The following is an 18,505-nucleotide window of genomic DNA, read 5'->3' as shown; positions in this document are numbered from 1 at the left end:
CTTCTGTCTTCTCCAACACCCCCGGTGGATGAGCTGCTATTGCAACTGTCATTGCAATTATTGACTGCAATTTTTGTCATTGCATTTATTGATATAGGTTTAAATCCATTAACTTTAACTTCATATGTCTTTTCTGTCTCATGTGTTCTTTATTTTTTTTTTCTCTTGGTCTGCCTTCTTTTGAATTAGTTGAGTATCCAATGTTCCATTTTATCTCTATTTTGGCCTTATCGTTATATCTCTTTATTTTGTAATGATTATTGTAAGGTTTACAATATGTAACTTTAACTTATCAAGGCTACCTTGAAATAATAATATACCACTTCATATATAATATCAGATCATTTCAACAACACATTTCTATTTTCCTGCTCCAATTATTTATGTAATTTATGTCAAACATCTACTATATAACCCACAATACACTGTTAATTATTTTGCTGCAAAGAGTTATCATTTAAATAAAATTTTAAAAGAAAAAAGTATGTTATATTTACTCATGTATTTACTATTTCTGGTACTCCTCTTTACTTTGTGTTATTATAAATTTCCATCTTACTTGGTTTCATTTTCCTTCTTCCTGAAGAACCTCCATTAACACATCTTGTAGTGCTTGTCTGTGGGTGATGATTTCTCTTTCCAAAAATCTTTATTTTATAGAATTCTAGGTTGACTTTTTATCTTTCAGCATTTTAAAAATGTCTATATTAGTCCATTCTCACACTGCTAATAAAGATATACTCAAGACTGGGTAATTTATAAAGGAAAGAAGTTTAATTGACTCACAGTTCAGCACAACTGGGGTGGCCTCAGGAAATATACAATCATGACGGAAGAGGAGGCAAACACATCCTTCTTCACATGGCAGCAGCAAGAAGTGCTGAGCAAAAAGGGGAAAAGCCCCTTATAAACCATCAGAGATCACTCATTATTATGAGAACAGCATGAGGTAACCACTCTCATGATTACATTACCTCCCATGGGTCCCTCCCACAACACGAGGATTATGGGAACTACAATTCATGATGAGATTTGGGTGGGGACATAGTCAAACCATACCAATGAAATTCTAAGTCTTCTAGTTTGTATTGTTTCTAACAAGAAGTATTTAATATTTTTGTCTTCCTCCTGTATGTAATGCCTCCATTTCCTGTCTCTTTTGGGGATTTTCTTGTTATCAATTGTTTTCAACAATTTTAGTATCATGTGTCTTGATGCCATTTCCTTCATTTTTCTCCTCTTACTTATAGTTGAAATCTCTAGATCTTTGTAAATATAGTTTTAGTTAAATCTGAAATATTTTCAGTGGCCAGGCATGGTGGGTCATGCCTCTAATCTCAGCACTTTGGGAAGCTGAGGCAGGCAGATCACTTGAGGTCAGGAGTTTGAGACCAGCCTGGCCAACATGGCAAAACCCCGTCTCTACTAAAATTATAAAAATTAGCCAGGCAAGGTGGGGGTTGCCTGTAGTCCCAGGTACTCAGGAGGCTGAGGCAGGAGAATTGCTTGAACCCAGGAGGCAGAGGTTGCAGTGAGCCAAGATGCGCCACTGCACTCCAGCCTGGGCAACAGAGCAAGACTCCATATATATATACACACACATATTTATTTATTTACTATATATATTTTTATTTATTTACCATATATACACACTATATATTATATACTATATATAATATATATACACTATATACACAAATATATATATATAAAAGCCTTTCATTATCCAAGTAATTTTTCAGCCTTCCTTCCCCACCTCCTTTTTAGGACTAACATACGTGTTAAACTGCTTTGTAGTGTCCCATAAATCTCTGAGGTTATATTTGTGTGTCTGTTTCAATGTTTTTTCTCAGATTGTGTGTGTGCTTCAGATTGGATAGTTTCTATTGCTATGTCTTCACATTCACTAATCCTTTTTCTGTAGTATCTAATATCCTGTTATACCAATGTAGTAAACTTTTTCATTCCAAATATATTTTTCGTCTCTAAAAGTTCCATTTAGTTCCCTTTTATGTCACTCATTTCTCTCTTCATCATAGTCAAGTTTTCCTTTAAATCCTTGATCATATTTATAATAGCTGTTACAAAATATTTTTCTTCTAATTCCATCATCTCTGTCATTTTTGAATGTTTTTTCATTGGTAATTTTTTTCCCAGTTACATATCACATTTTCCAGCTTTATCATGTAACGTAAATTTTATTTTGATGTCATTCATCATAAACTTTTTGTTGTTGGACTGCTGAATTTTGTTAAATTCCTTTACAAAGTATTAGACTATTAGACATTTTTCTGGCAGGCTGGTTAATAGCTTGCAATCAGTTTGGTTCTTTTGAGTCTTATTCTTAAGCTCTATTAGGGCAGGCTTGTTAGGCCCTACTGAAAAAGAATTATCCTTTTTGGGATCTCTTTTCCCTGGCTATTAACAAAGTCTCTCCGCTTTGGCAGAAAAAAACTCAAACACTTCCCATCCCCGAAAGCTCTAGGAGTGGTTCACCTCTTCAGCTCTCTGGTTGTTCTTTGCTGGCCTTCTGGAGGTTTACCCAAAGTATGCACAGTTTAATATTCAGCATTCAATAGGCTCAAGGCAATCCTTTTGCAGATTTCTGAAGCTCCTTGTCTGTATATCTCCCTTCCTCCAGTATTCTACCTGCAAATTCTACTGCCTCATCTCCCTGAATTTAAATTTCTATCTCCTAATCTCAGTGTGATCACGGTGCTCTGTTTAGGTTTCCCTTCTGTACATTATGATCAGGAAAGTATATCCAAGCTAAAATTTTTTCTATGCAACAGAAAACATTAATTTCAAGTGTATACCTCTCCCTATTATGTCATACAAATTTCAGGGTTTATGTCTTTTATATGGTATAAATATAAATATATACCATATTTATATGGTATATAAATATATGCCATATAAGATACATATTTTTATATATATATAAAAAAGACAACCATGTCTTTTATATGGTATCTGGTTATGTTGTTAATATTTTGAAATAAAATACCAGAATTATATTTATTCAGTGTTTTATCTTTGAACAACCTGAAAATTGTATAGCAATTCCTTATTTTCTCACCCAAACCACTGATATATAAAATACTATTTAAGACAACAAGATCAAACAAGGTCATTTACTATCTTCCTTTGGGCATACCTATATTCTAGCCATGTTGAACTTTGTATCATTACTCAAACAACCTCTTTAACACCCATTTTCTTGATTCTATTTTTAAGAGAATGAGATCTATGGTAAACTGTCTTAAGTTCAAATCCTGATCCAACTAGTTTATAAAGCAAGTTATATTTAAAGCATCTTTGACTTCATATTACTATGTCCATGTAGAAATAATAATATAGAATCTACCTCAAAATGATTGTTATGAAGAATAAAGGAAACAATATATAGTCAATGAATGTGAGCTAATGTTATCACTTACAAACTTTTCCCCTATTTCTTTATATGCAAACCCTATCCATAATTCAATTTCAGTTAACATGCCACCTCTACAGGAAGGCTTTCCCCAGATCCATGCTGAGAGGATTCTTTCTTAAGATATTCATCACAGGGCATTTATGTGATTTATATTTTTCTTCTTAGCTTCTATACTAAGCAATTAAGTTCTTGAAAGGAGCTTCCATGTTTTACACTCTCTTTTTTCAAAAAAGGTATCCCACAGTGGATAGTAAATTGCTTTGTATTTAGTAGGCTATTCACAAATACTTGCCTTAGAAAAGAAAATTAAACAAGACTATATGGGTGAAGTTTTTCAAATAACTTATGAATCTCCCTAAATCAACTGCCATCATTTTGTCAAATCCCTTGTTTACACCAAGATATATATGTTTTCAAAATTTTCTTAGCTAACAACCTAGTTAACTTTATCAGAAAAGGAGAAATGAGATTAGTATGACATGACTTGTTCTTGGTAAAATAACACCTTGGTTTCTACATGCTCACAAATAATCTATTCAATATTTCAGAATTTTGCAGGAGATAAAGTTAACTCTATAGGTTAGATAATTCATCTTTATCTTTAATATTTTATATATTTGCTTGTGTCTATTATTTTATATCTTCCAATTCTCCAAATGTGATCATTTCTGGAAGTTATGATGTTCAGTTAAAAAAAAGTATAGACTTTGGAGCAAAAGTCCATAGGTTTGGATTCCAGTTGCTCTGATAGACAGTAGTATAGCTTGAAAAAAAAATATTTACTTTCAGTTGACACAATATTTTCTTGGGGTATGGTGATTATTAAATGAGAATAAGTGAAAACGTATGACCTACCGCCTACTGCTTAATACTTGCTAGTTGCTTCCTTTTGGTTTCCTCACCTGTAAAATGCAAAGTCATCCCTGTTTACTTTTCAGGATTCCCATAAGGATTCAGTGAATACATACATTGTGATGCTTTGAAAAACACACATTATATAAATATGCAAATTTTTTTAAAAATTATGGTCAATATCATTCTTGAATAAAAGTTACCAAACTGGATTTTGATTGTAAATTTGCCAAAATAGTCTCCTATTAACCAATTTATTGATTTCCATTCATTTCTTCTAATTTGAAGATTATTCTTCTTGGCAAAGAAAAATATAGGCAAAATATTTGTTCATCATCTCTCCCTTCTCTGTGTCATCTCTGAACGTTACGTCATATTCTCCTAAGTAATGCCTCTATCTATGCAGTCTGGGGTGACTTTTCAAATCTCTTCTAAAAGTTTATGATTCTAAAAGAGTAAATTAGAGTGTTCTTGTACACACACAAAAGAGGGCAAAAAAAAAAATCAGAACAGATTTTCACAAACAGCTGAAACTATTTAATATGGGTATCCTTAAAAAAATACAATATTATGAGCAGTAAAAGTCAATTATTTATTTTATGACGGAAATATTTCAGTGTGATTATATCTGAGTGCATCTTGAATTTTTTTTTGTTCAGGCTGCAAGCATTGGTCCTTTTTACCAACCACTACAAATTATGCACCCTAAACATTATGCACTCTATGCTATAAAATGACAATATAAAAATATATTCCAGTCTACATTAATTGAACATAAAGTACATTCTGATACTCAGCTTAGACTAACCATAACACAGAATTTGTCATTAAATGTTCAGTTCACACACATACACTCAAAACTGATCCAACAACTCCTATTATGCCAGTTACCAGCATTGCCAGCCCCTTTGCCCTTCACTGCCTGGAGAACGTCCATCAGAAACAGGGAAGCAGAGCAAACTGCCACAATGCACCATTGATGTTTGAGCAAGGCTGCCCAAGCAGCTGCAATAACAGGGCAACTCTTCAAAGTGTCAGCATTGAAACTTACAATTCTCTCTCCCATACACTATCAATGAAAACCTTTATAAGCTACAATCAATTACAAAATAAATCTTTGAGACAAATCATGTTCTTTCTTCATTTCTTCTCTCCTTCTTTTCCTCCCAAAACCAAACGTCCTTGGTTCAAAGAAAAATTCAAGGAGAAATTTCCCCCCTTTCTATCTTGGTCTCTGCCTCTCTTATGTTCTAAAATTTCCCTCAAGGAGGTTTAAGGATGTCTGCTAAACACTTTTGTTTACAAGACAAGTTCTAGGGTTTTTTGTTTGTTTGCTGTTGGGTTTTTATTGTTGGAATGTTTTTATTTTAAAAATTCAAAAGTCACTTGATATTTTGAGCACACTCATACTAGATTTTTGGCAAAGCATGTTTTTGATTATTAAAAGACAATCTAAATTCTGAAATGCATGCACCAAATCACATAACCTCCATATTTTTGTAAACCACAACAAAAGTGCCTCATATTAGCTACAGATGAATAGCTAATGAGTCAGCAAACAGTTAAAACATTCCGTGAGCATAGATGCACTAGCCATGCAAAGTTTTTGAGGGGAGAAATATATTAAGTATTTAAAAACTACTTAGAATGAAGGGAAACTATTCTTTGTTTAACAAAGCAACTATGTTTAATTTGTCTTAGGATTATACCTACCAAACCAAATGAAAGTTTATCTGTCATTTTTTATTTCTCCTTAGCTATCAATAGTTAATGCCTTTTTAAATTTTGTAACATATATTTAAGGTCTTAGAATTGTAGCAACAACTTTTAGATTCTTCATCATTGCTTTTACCATTCAAACAGCATACGAAAACCCCTTCAAATATAATGTCAAGGTATAACTCTAATTCCTGCAGATAATGAAAATATATACACTTCATCATGAGTTAATCTACTACCTGAAAAATCAAAGTCCAAAATACTTGGTATCTTAGTTCAAGCTGCAATAATAATAAATTACCACACACTTGGTTAAACAACAGAGTTTAACAAAAAAAAAAAAAATGTATTTCTCACAGTTCTGAAGGCTGAGAAGTCTGAGATTAGAATGCCAGCATGACCAGGTTCTGGTGAATGCCCTTGTCCTGGTTTGCATATAGTAGTCTTCTCACTGTGTCCTCACATGATGGAGGGCCAAGAGATGGAGTTGAAGCAAGCTTCTATAAGGGCACTATTCCCATCTTGAGGGCCTCACCTTCATGGCTTAATTATCTACCAAAGGTCCCATGTATAAATGCTGTCACATTAAAGATTAGGTTTTCAATATATGAATTTTGAGGTGACACAAACATTCAGCTCATAGCATTTAGAAATCTGTTAGAATTTTTAGTTATTTCTCATTATTGTCAAAGCAACACACACACACACACACACACACACACACACACAGTTTACCAGTTAAATAGGACCACAAAGTTTATACAAAATACAGCATCCCGTATCCAAAACTTTGACCCTCTGCCAAAACTCATTCTAGTGTTTGCCTCATTTCTAAATAATATGCTTATACTGTTATGTTTATTTATAAATTTTAGACATATTAACTTCCTATCATGGCAGAAGACTTAGTTCTTTGACACTACCTCATTTCCCTTTCTTTCATCCTTCCAGTAATCAGTGAAGTAGTATTTTTGAATACATTTGGTACCTTGAGTAGTAACAATATTTCCTTCCTAGAGTTAATATTGTCACTTTGCCCCCCCATTCCCAATGTTTGCAACAAAAATGTAAAACCTCTACAAATATAATATTTCACACTCTTACACATGAAGAATCCTATTCCAATTTTTTTCCCTTAAGACATCCCTTTCTGGAGTTCTCCATTGTCTAGCTCAAGTAAAGACTGCTTATTTTTTTTTTTTTTTTTTTTTGAGACGGAGTCTTGCTCTGTAGCCCGGGCTGGAGTGCAGTGGCCGGATCTCAGCTCACTGCAAGCTCTGCCTCCCGGGTTTAGGCCATTCTCCTGCCTCAGCCTCCGGAGTAGCTGGGACTACAGGCGCCCGCCACCTTGCCCGGCTAGTTTTTTGTATTTTTAGTAGAGACGGGGTTTCACGGTGTTAGCCAGGATGGTCTCGATCTCCTGACCTCGTGATCCGCCCGTCTCGGCCTCCCAAAGTGCTGGGATTACAGGCTTGAGCCACCGCGCCCGGCCAAGACTGCTTATTTTTAAGATCAATGCACCGAAGTTATCCAGGAACTTCCCTTCACGTTTCTCATCCCATTTTAATCACCTGTTTCCTGAACCCTCTATCTTGGTCTTTCCTCCTCAGTTTTTCCTCATTTGGATGTAGCATATCCTTGAAACAATTCCTGAGAAAGCAAATGTGGGGGGTATATTTGGAGAGCAATGTGTCTAAAAATAAAAAAAATTTTCTACCCTTATACCTAATTGGTAGTTTGGGTGTGGAATTCGAAGTTAAGAGTAATTTTCTCTCTTATTTATTTATTTATTTATTTATCTATTTATTTATTTTTAATGAGACGGAGTTTCGCTCTCGTTTCCCAGGTTGGAGTGCAAGGGCAAAATCTTGGCTCACTGCAACCTCCACCTCCCAGGTTCAAGTGATTCTCCCGCGTCAGCCTCCCAAGTAGCTAGGATTACAGGCATGTGCCACCACACCCAGCTAATTTTAAATTTTTTAGAGATGGGGTTACACCACATTGGTCAGGCTGGTCTCGAGCTCCTGACCTCAGGTAATCTACCTGCCTCAGCCTCCCAAAGTGTTGGGAATACAGGCATGAGCCACCGTGCCCGGCCTTCTCTCAGAATTTTAAAACCACATCTTCTAGCTTTGAATGTTGTCATTAAGAAATCAAATACCATTCTGGTTCTTGAGCCCAATGTATGGGGCCTATATTTTCTCTCTGGAACTTTCTATTATCATCTATTGATTACTGCTATTCTGAAATTTTCCAATTATGTATCTTGGCATGGATTTGCTTTCACATTTTTATGGGCACTCAGAAGACCCTTCCAAACTGGAACCTTGTGTCCTTTAGAGCTGAAAAATTTTACTATATACTTTTATAACAGTTTCTTCCCTATCATTTTCTTTGCTCTTGCCTGCCTTCTGAATTTCCCATTAATCAGATTTGTTGAATCATTTGTCTGATTTTATCTTTACTCTCCTATTTTCCATTTATTTGACTTTTTTTGCTCTATTTTCAGGAAAATTTCAATCATATAAAAGCTATTATTTCAGTTATTATAAGAGTGCTTATTCTCTGGTTATTTCTTCTTTTTATACAATCTTGTCATGTTTCATAGAAGCAGTATCTTCTGCTATCTCTCTGAGTATATTAATTATACTTTATTTTTACTTCAGCTACTGTTTTCCACGGGACATACTGCCTCTAATTCTTAAATAGGTTCTGGAGTATGAACTGTCTCGTTTCTCATTGATACAACACTCTCCAGTCACATGTATTCAGCTTTCCCAGTTCTGCCAATTCCTCCTTTACATCTTCCAAAAGTTGGGTCTCTTTAATATGTTGCTTCCTCTTCCTTATGCCTGTGGATTTATATATTTTTTAGTCTTTTGCTCAAATTTTTAGTCCCTTACTAGGAAGGAGCAAGGAAAAACATGTGTTCAATCACCAAGTTTAACTGGAAGTCTGCTGTTAAATTTCCTGAAGATGTTAATCCTACAGTTATAATCATGCTATTCACAGGGTCATAAAATCATAGGGCTCTTACTATAAAAGGTTATCAGAGATCATCTGATTCAACCCTCTTATTTTAAAAGTAGGAAAATGGAAACTCAAAGAGGTTAAGTGGTTTGTGCAAGATTATTTAAATAGCAATCCATACATTTGGTATTTGACTTGCTTTCATTACCATAGTGCCTCCTCAAATAGATACCCTCTTAAAGTAGTGACTCACCAAAGACTCCCAGACACATTCTAAGGTTAACACATTTGAATAAGCCAGTCTAGCTTTTGGATATGAAATGGAGGAAAGCTGTCATTAAAGAAAATCTGGGAAACAATGTCTCCAAAAATAAATATTTGACTCTGGACATCCTATTTTCTACTAGCAGAAATTCCCTAATCAATACTCTACATGAAACTTATTCCCCTTATTCAGCTTCAGCATAACACACTTATTCTAACTTTTACTCTTTCAGGTTACAGAATCACATCATGTTTTCTCAAAGCAAGGTAAATTTGTGTTTGAAATTCAAATGAATCTTTTATATCTTTCCTAAATTTCTACCCTCACTTCCTTCCTGACCTCTTGCTGCCCACCAAACTCCTACTCCTAAAATAGTCCTTTTTTTTTTCTGCAAATGGCACCACCCAGGTACTCAAGAAAAATATCTTGAGAGTCATCCTAAACTTCTCTGTTTCTTTAACAGCACCCAACTTCCATCCTCCACTGATGGAGTACTCAAATCTTATCAATTCTACTTCCTAAAAATCTCTTGAATCTATTCCTCTTACGTTCCTCATAGCTTCACAGTCGCTGTTTCAGTTCATGCCCTCACTATACTTCACCCTGATTTCCATTAATTGTCTTCTAACAGTCTCACAGGCTCTCGTCTGCTTTCTTTCTACCCCTTCTTCCAGACTCAATTGCTGAAGTGCTTTTTCTCAATAAAATTAAGAGGTCATTTCCTCACTTAAAACCCTTTAGAGGATCCCACCTCATTTCTGGCTTCTTAGTATGGCATATATAAGGCACTTCATGATAGGCACCTACTTATCCCTCCACCTTCGTCTCCTGTGGCTCTTCACCTTGCAAGTTATGGAACTAGAAATCAGAAAATCAAAAGTCTCCCCTTGGGTTTTGTGGGGAAAAGAAAGAGAGATCAGACTGTTACTCTGTCTATGTAGAAAGAAAGACATAAGATACTCCATTTTGTTTTGTATTAAGAAAAATTCTTCTGCCTTGAGACACTGTTAATCTCTAACCCTATCCCCAACCCTGTCCTTGCAAGAGACATGTGCTGTGGTGACTCAAGGATTGATGGATTTAGGGCTGTGCAGGATGTGCTTTGTTAAACAAGTGCCTGAAGGCAGTATGCTTGTTAAAAGTCATCATCATTCTCTTAATCTCTAGTACCCGGGGACACATACACTATGGAAGGTCCCAGGGACCTCTGCCTAGGAAAGATAGGTGTTGTCCAAGGTTTCTCCCCATGAGATAGTCTGAAATATGGCCTCGCGGGAAGGGAAAGACCTGATTGTCCCCAAGCCTGACACCCGTGAAGGGTCTGTGCTGAGGAAGATTAGTAAAACAGGAAAGAAGGCCTCTTGTAGGTTGAGATAGAGAAAGGCATCTGTCTCCTGCCCATCCCTGGGCAATGGAACGGCTTGGTGTAAAACCCTGTATGCTGAGCGCCAGTGCCCTGGGCCCACTTTCCTTTCTCTATACTTTGTCTCTGTGTCTCTTTCTTTTCTCAAGTCTCTCGTTCCGCCTGATGAGAAACGCCCACAGGTGTGCAGAGGCAGGTCACCCCTTCGTCTGGCGCCCAACGTGGGCTCAGCATACCGAGGACCCGTGCCGGCACCGGTCTCTGAGTTCTCTCAGTATTTATTGATAATTATCTTTACCATCTTTTAGAAAAAGGGGAAGTGGCAGGATAATAGGGTTATAGTAGGGAGAAGGTCAGCAGAAAGACATATGAATAAAGATCTCTGTGACATGAGTAAGTTTAAGGAAAAGTGCTGTGCCTTGATGTACATATGCAAACATTTCCATAAACATTTTCAGTGCATAAAGAGCAGCATTGCCACTAGCACGTCCCACCTCCAGCCCTAAGGCGGTTTTCTCCTATCTCAGTAAATAGAACATACAATCGGGTTTTACACCAAGACGTTCCATTGCCCAGGGACGGGCAGGAGACAGATGCCTTTCTCTATCTCAACTGCCAAGAGGCCTTCTTTCCTCTTTTACTAATTCCTCAGCACAGACCCTTCATGGGTGTCGGGCTGGGGGACGATCAGGTCTTTCCCTTCCCACAAGGCCATATTTCAGACTATCACATGGGGAGAAATCTTGGACAACACCTCGCTTTCCCAGGCAGAGGTCCCTGCAACCTTCCGCAGTGTATGTGTCCCTGGGTACTTGAGATTAAGAGAATGATGATGACTTTTCACAAGCATACTGCCTTCAGGCACTTGTTTAACAAAGCACATCCTGCACAGCCCTAAATCCATCAAACTTTGAGTCACCACAGCACATGTCTCTTGTAAGGACAGGGTTGGGGGTAGGGTTAGAGACTAACAGTGTCTCAAGGCAGAAGAATTTTTCTTAGTACAGAACAAAATGGAGTATCTTATGTCTACTTCTTTCTACATAGACAGAGTAACAGTCTGATCTCTCTTTCTTTTCCCCACATTTCCCCCTTTTCTTTTGAATAAAACCACCATCGTCATCATGGCTCGTTCTCGATGGTCGCTGTCTCTTTGGAACTTCTGGGTATACATGCAGACTAACAACAGACAGAACAGGCACACAAGGATTAATACGAAATTTACAATAGTAGTACTTCTGATGCTCTTAACCCAAGTGACAGGGTTAAGATTTGTGAGGCCATCAGCAACTCCTGCAATTGCCTCAGTTTCTGGTACCAACACAGAGATCACATACTTCACAAGGTAATAAAATATCACAAAGCAAGTGGACGCAGGGCGAGATCACAGGACCACAGGATGGGGCGAAATTAAAATTGCTAATGAAGTTTCCGTACGCACTGTCATTGATAACATCTTATCAGGAAACAGGGTTTGAGAGCAGACAACCTGTCTGACCAAAATTTATTAGGCAATAATTTCCTTGTCCCAATAAGCCTGGGAGCGCTACAGGAGACCGGGGCTTATTTCATCCCTTCAGCTTCAACCGTAAAAGGCGGTCACCCTCAGGGGGCCATCTATAGACCTACCCTTAGGGCGCATTCTCTTTCTCAGGCATGTTCCTTACTGAGAAAAAGAATTCAGTGATATTTCTCCTATTTGCATTTGAAAGAAGAGAAATATGGCTCTGTTTCGTCTAGCTCACCAGCGACCAGAAATCTTATCTCTCTTGTTCCCTGAACATTGCTGTTATCCTGTTTTTTTTCCAAGATGCCCAGATTTCATATTGTTCAAACACACAGGCTCTACAAACAATTTGTGCAGTTAATGCAATCATCACACGGTCCTAAGGCGACATACATCCTCCTCAGCTTACGAAGATGACGGGATTAAGAGATTAAAGTAAAGACAGGCGTAGGAAATCACAAGGGTATTGATTGGGGAAGTGATAAGTGTCCACGAAATCTTCACAATTTATGTTCAGAGACAGCAGTAAAGACAGGCATAAGAAATTATAAAAGTATTAATGTGGGGAACTAATAAATGTCCATGAAATCTTCACAATTTATGTTCTTCTGCCGCAGCTTCAGCCGGTCCCTCTGTTTGGGGTCCCTGACTTCCCGCAACAGGGTTTATATTCACACTGGATTTTCAACACCAAATGCCAACATGCCAACTGTTCCTTCCCCTGTCTTCTCCCAAATAAAGGAATCCAACAAAAGAGAGTGAAAAGATTAAAAACCAGTTAAAACCATTTAAAATTATGAAAGTGTTTTTATCATAATATTTTATATTTATATTTATAGTATTTTATCTTTATCTTTCAGGGATTATAGTCTGTTTAAATATATTGGTAGTACATTAAATTCAGTATTCAGAACACTGAAGATGTAAATTAAATATGTGACCATAACAATAATAATTATAATTTTATCATGTGAAATAATTAAGGAATTAACACATGATTATAGTAAGGGCCAAATCTAAGAAATGTACTATACCATACCACTAGACTACACATTTTTAGTAGACATGACTGTGTCTTAATCATCTTTACATTCCCTACTATGCCAGATACTATCCCCAGCATAATAGGTGCACAGTGAATTAGTAAATGATTAAATAAAATTATAAATAATATCACACCCACAAACCCAGGAAGCAATTGTTTGTCTACTACTTGATGAGGCCAATAATTCAATGGTATTTATTATTAGTTGGTAGATTTAGTCAAATGTCATGAGTACCTATGAAAAACTTTATATATATACACACATTTTTCAGCAGATCTTCATATGGAACATCAATCTAATCTTTATTTGGGCATATGTTAAATCATTCAATGGATAACATAGTAAAAATTTTCAACATAACAGAAAGACATATGCTATTTGAAAAATCAGTAAAAACAAAAAAAAGATGATTCTATTGTTGGTATTCTTATCTTCAGATTGTCCTCCACAGCACATCCCTCTGATACAGAGAAATAAAAACTTTCTTACCTAGAACTTTGATCAAGTTACTGCCTTTTATACCACTATAATGATATTCAAACTGCCTTCAAAGCAAACTAGAACAGAAACATTGCACACGCACATGCACTTGAATTGTACACTTCTTCTATCATACCAACTTCATGTACCATGATATGCTCGCCATTAATATGCACTAAAGCTAACCTGCTTGCCTGCTGCAATTTTATCGTTGCAGCAAAACAATGGTGGTGGATTAACCCATCACCTCAAGTTAGCAATACATCCTGGACCAGTTACAGATATGCATTAATCCACAACTTAAAATGTAAAATATCAAGGAGCTGGGTCAATACAGGAATATGAGTCAAGAACAGAGTACTTCAAACATATCCAAACTGAAACTGGTTCTTTTCTCTGCCTAGAAAGGTACTTAACAATGGGTTCTGAATATCATGTTGACTGACAGGTATGTCATATAAAGAAGGAAATCCTCTCAAATCTTACCTCCTTAAAAATATCAGGTTTAACAAAAGTGTATGATATGTAGATCCCTACTGGATAGAAGCCTGAATACCTAACCCATTATATAAATAGTACATATAGTATAGTATGTAAAGGCTGTGATTTTCTGGGCTGCTGCCTACTTTTTATGTTTTACTGTTGTCTTCATGTAAAGTAACTATATGGAAATGGTGTATCTCAGGAAACAAAATGGGTGACATTTAAATCAACAAACTAAGGATAAACAGTATAGGTCAAAAAGAAGGATACATGTTAATATGATGACACACAGCAAAATAAAGAAAATATATGAAGAATACACATCTGAGGGCAAAAGGCTGAGGACAGTTGAAATTGATAGAATATGTAATGACTGAAATAAAAGCACAAGAAAGAGTAGAGAAGAAACTTGAACAATAGTTATAGATAGGAATGAACTGTGAGGATTCCAATGCCATGATAAGGCATGATGTAGAACGACTGTATTTCTTTTATCCAACAGCTTCATGACGGGTAAACATAGACTATAATCCGAAGAACAAATAGGCTTAAATTCCATTACAGGCCCAGAAAGTGACCAATAGTGATACTTGTAATATTTAAGAAAGCAAATGAGCACTTAACTTTAGATTATGCCATTTAAATTTTTTTTAACTTGGGAAAATGTTTCAAATTCCACTTTGCTGCCTACTGGCTTTATTTTTTAAAAAATTAGAGAAATGTCATGTAAATCACTGTAGAGAGCATTGCATTGCTTGTTTGAAAAAAAAAAGTTGATAGTTTGATAGTGCATTCATTCTTATGCCACCAGCACTGAATCAACCATTATAACATTCAAACCAAGAGGAAACTTTCAGCAGTATTGATGCTGTCTCCTACTCTGAAGCGTGAGTCCCTTTTCTATGAAGAGCACATGCTTAGGGAGGAAAACAGGATATGAAATTATACAAAAATGTGTGTGCTAGCATTCAGAAAGAAAGCAGGTAAAAGCTTAATTCTCCTCCAAAAAAAAAGCAGTTTCTAAATGTGGATTCATTAATGAAAACTTACAACCTAGCAGTTAGCAGAAGCATTTAGGAATGGAAAGCATACAGTCAATGCCAACTATTAGAATCAGTGTTCTACTACCACCCAACTATTCCAGCTTAGCTAACAGTCTTTTTTGTCAAGACTTTTGTTTCTTTTTCCTTTGTTTCCTCTGTTTTCAATTGGGAGAGAACTGTGTGCAGCTGAGTGTTCATTTAAGTCAGAAACACACTGGCTAGATCTAGGTTCAGTGTGGGTGAGTATTGCGTAAGCATTCCACACACCTCCACCAATACGCCGCGAACTCTCCATATCCTAAGCTTTCTGATAGGATTCAGCTGAGACTACACATGGTGCTTTTACTTATGTTACACATACGATCTCAGGTCTCAGCATGTACTGACATACGTAGTTACCATCAAACTTGCTCTTCTCATAAATCCTGAGAAAAAAGGGGAGGGTGGAGGTAGAAAATGGACAGAACTTCTCTGCTAACCTAAACAGAACTAGTATGCATTGCTGCTAAAATATTCCAATAGCTGGCAGCACTGATCCATAATATTATATTTGTAATATAAGTATACATAAACCCTACAACAGATGATCTCAGATTGTCATTGATAATGATGACGGCTAATTTTTTTTAGTATGTTACTTGTACCAAGCATCACTCTAGGTACTATACATCTCATTTAATCCTCATACACACACACACACACACAAATTCTTGTTGGGTAAAGTTATTTTCATCTTCATTTTACATAAAAGGACATTGAGATACAGAAAGAAACTGGTTACATTGATTTTAACATATTTAACTTATTTAAAGTTAAAACATGACATTATTTACCAACCTTTTGATGTAGGGCCAATGGCTGTCACTGCCTCTTGATCTGCTATGTAAAGTTTCACGTCTTTCTTCTTGCTTAAACTGCACCATGATGTATCACCTATGATTTCCTGTTTTGGATTACTTAAACTCAGTGACAGCTTAAAGGTACTTGGAAAGCAAACTGAATGAGGGATCCTTCCAGGCTTTTTACATTTTTTCACCCCTACCTCAGGCAATCTTTCACAGTTGTCTAGCCCACACCTATTTAAACTGCAATTTGTTTTAGCAACTCACCTTTAAAAAGTCTTTCCAAAGCACCAACTTAAATTTTATAAAATCAACAAGTCTTTATATTTTTGAACTCATATTTCATCAGTTTGCATAATTAAATTACAATTGCACATTTATTCGGCATAAACAAATTTGAAAACAAACACAAATGACGCTAGATAAGCGGAGCAGCAGGTAAACAGATGAACAGAAACATACCATTTTTTCAGAGTATTCTGTTGGCCAGAAGCAGGAATAACCTAAAAGGGAGTCGACTGTATACCTATCATTTCCTAATTATAAATAGTACTATTTAATAGGTATACTAGCTTTCTGGAAGAATGGATTTACAATGGAAAAATACCAACAAATTTAGCAAAGAGGTTCACAATGATACCAAAATTCTACACTAGAAAAGTAATACATTCCTTCTTATCTTTCTTTAATTAGAAATTGTAGGAGACTTCTTCACTGACAAAAACTAAGCACAAAATTCCACCCCAAACTCAATTCAGCATAAGACTCCTACCCAAAGCATAAATACATACACTCACATACAAAAAGAAAAACAAATTTTAAATTAATAAAGAAATTAAGGTCTTATGAAAGAAACTTTCTCCCTACTAGAGAAAACCATCACCTCTTGGTGGGGAAAACTCTGAATTTAAAGTTCAGGTTCAGGCAATTACTACTTATTTGATGGGGTAAATCACTTCACCTCTCTGAGCTATCATATCCTTTTCTGAAAAAAAAAAAAAAAGAGAGAAAATAATAATGGTTCTCTCCTTCTCACAAAACTATAGTCAGAATTATATAAAATAAAATATATAAAGACACTGCAAACTATCTATCATCTTATACATATAAATTGTTATTACTGGAAATCCTAACTTATATTTTCGACAGAGAATTTCAGAGTCAAGGGAGGTCATTTCACAAATGACAAGGCTGTGCTTCAAAAGCCTAAATTACTTTCCTACTTACAGTGGCATGGATGACAGAGCAGAAATAGAGAATTCTTGATTAACCAGGAAAAGAATATCATAGGCATGGGTGTGAGATCAACTGGAGATTCAAGGAAGCTAAAGTGCCCAGAATGAACTACTGCTGTAATGTAGACTGTGAGCAGAGATAAAATTCCAGAAGCCAAGGAGTGTTGTACAGTAAGTCCTGGCAGTGAGGATATCCTTTGGTGAGGATAGTAGAGAAGAAATAGAAAAATTAGTCAAAAAAATTTCGGCCATACCAAGTAAGTATTCCATCCTGCACAGTAAAATTTTGATGCCTTTACAAACTAAACAAAATAGGGAATTTAAGATAATTCCCGTGTTTATGCTGTTTCTTTCCACTGGTCAGAATAATTAACCATAGGTTAGGAAGTTAGGAAAACAATAGGATAGACGTCAGTGAAGTTCAAGTGCTTTAATTGGATTCCTTTGGGTACAGTTTGTTTCCCTTTTTCTCTGGCCATTAATCCAGCAGAGGAAAGTGATCTAACACAGCACCATGACATGAAGGGACGGACCCTGAGAGCCTGTCTCTCTATGATGACTGTTCTTGTGCATCCAGGCCGCCTATTGAAACTAACAATGCCTGCTGCTGCTGCCGAAGAGGATCATCCAAACTCTGAAAATGAAACACATCACACAAAGGGATGAAAGAATTCTTATTCCACAGGGTTTAGCTTGCAGCTGGTCATGCATGCCAGAGGGATGTGCCACGAGGATGACAAAGAAGCTTCCAAAGAGAATGGAAGGGGCAGCCAGCCGGACATTTTGAAATACTTAGAAAACTATTCTTTTGAAACTAAGGCAATAAACTAGACTTCTTTATGGCAGAACTTGAGAAAGTCAGGGTTTTTTTTTTTTTTTTTTATCTCTGCAATTCACCCACATTTAAACATTCTTGTGTGTAAAAGAAACTTGAATAATTCCTAACTGGTTATACATTTTTGAGGATTTCCCATTTATAAGAAGAGATCATATTATATAATTATTTTTTCCTCTGGGTTGGAGCTCAATATCACTCCAGAGTTTAAAACTGTATGGAAGAATAGGTGTTGGACTTTTCTGTAATTGATGTAGATACAATGTATAATAAATACGCTTGTTATACAAAGTAGCATGCTGGTTAAGACCACAGACTTTGAGGTCTCAGTGATGAAACTGAGGGAATACTCATTGCATGGCATCAGGTCTCATGGGCTCTAAGGATCCCAAATAGCTGTGCCAGGTAAGAGTTTGCCCACAGGAAGTG

The 18,505-nt window shown here is 36.2% G+C and overlaps 1 protein-coding gene across 23 annotated transcripts in view; it reads right to left on the bottom strand.

The window, feature by feature from the left end:
- Window positions 1-18,505, bottom strand: part of ZBTB20 (zinc finger and BTB domain containing 20) — an 811,121-nt gene that overhangs the window by 715,808 nt on the left and 76,808 nt on the right. For 2 of the 23 annotated variants that reach the window (XM_050781929.1, XM_050781927.1), the window contains exon 2: window positions 787-880. The exons of 19 other annotated variants lie outside the window; for them this stretch is intronic. The gene's annotated coding sequence lies outside the window, so the exon portion shown is untranslated. Of the gene's footprint in view, window positions 1-786; window positions 7,197-18,505 lie in introns of those variants that run through there. 2 more of the 23 variants (XM_050781933.1, XM_050781923.1) reach the window with 1 other exon arrangement.

The sequence above is a fragment of the Macaca thibetana genome, chromosome 2, assembly GCF_024542745.1.
Source record: "Macaca thibetana thibetana isolate TM-01 chromosome 2, ASM2454274v1, whole genome shotgun sequence".
NCBI classification, from domain to species: domain Eukaryota; kingdom Metazoa; phylum Chordata; class Mammalia; order Primates; family Cercopithecidae; genus Macaca; species Macaca thibetana.
This window is presented reverse-complemented; position numbering and strand designations above follow the sequence as displayed.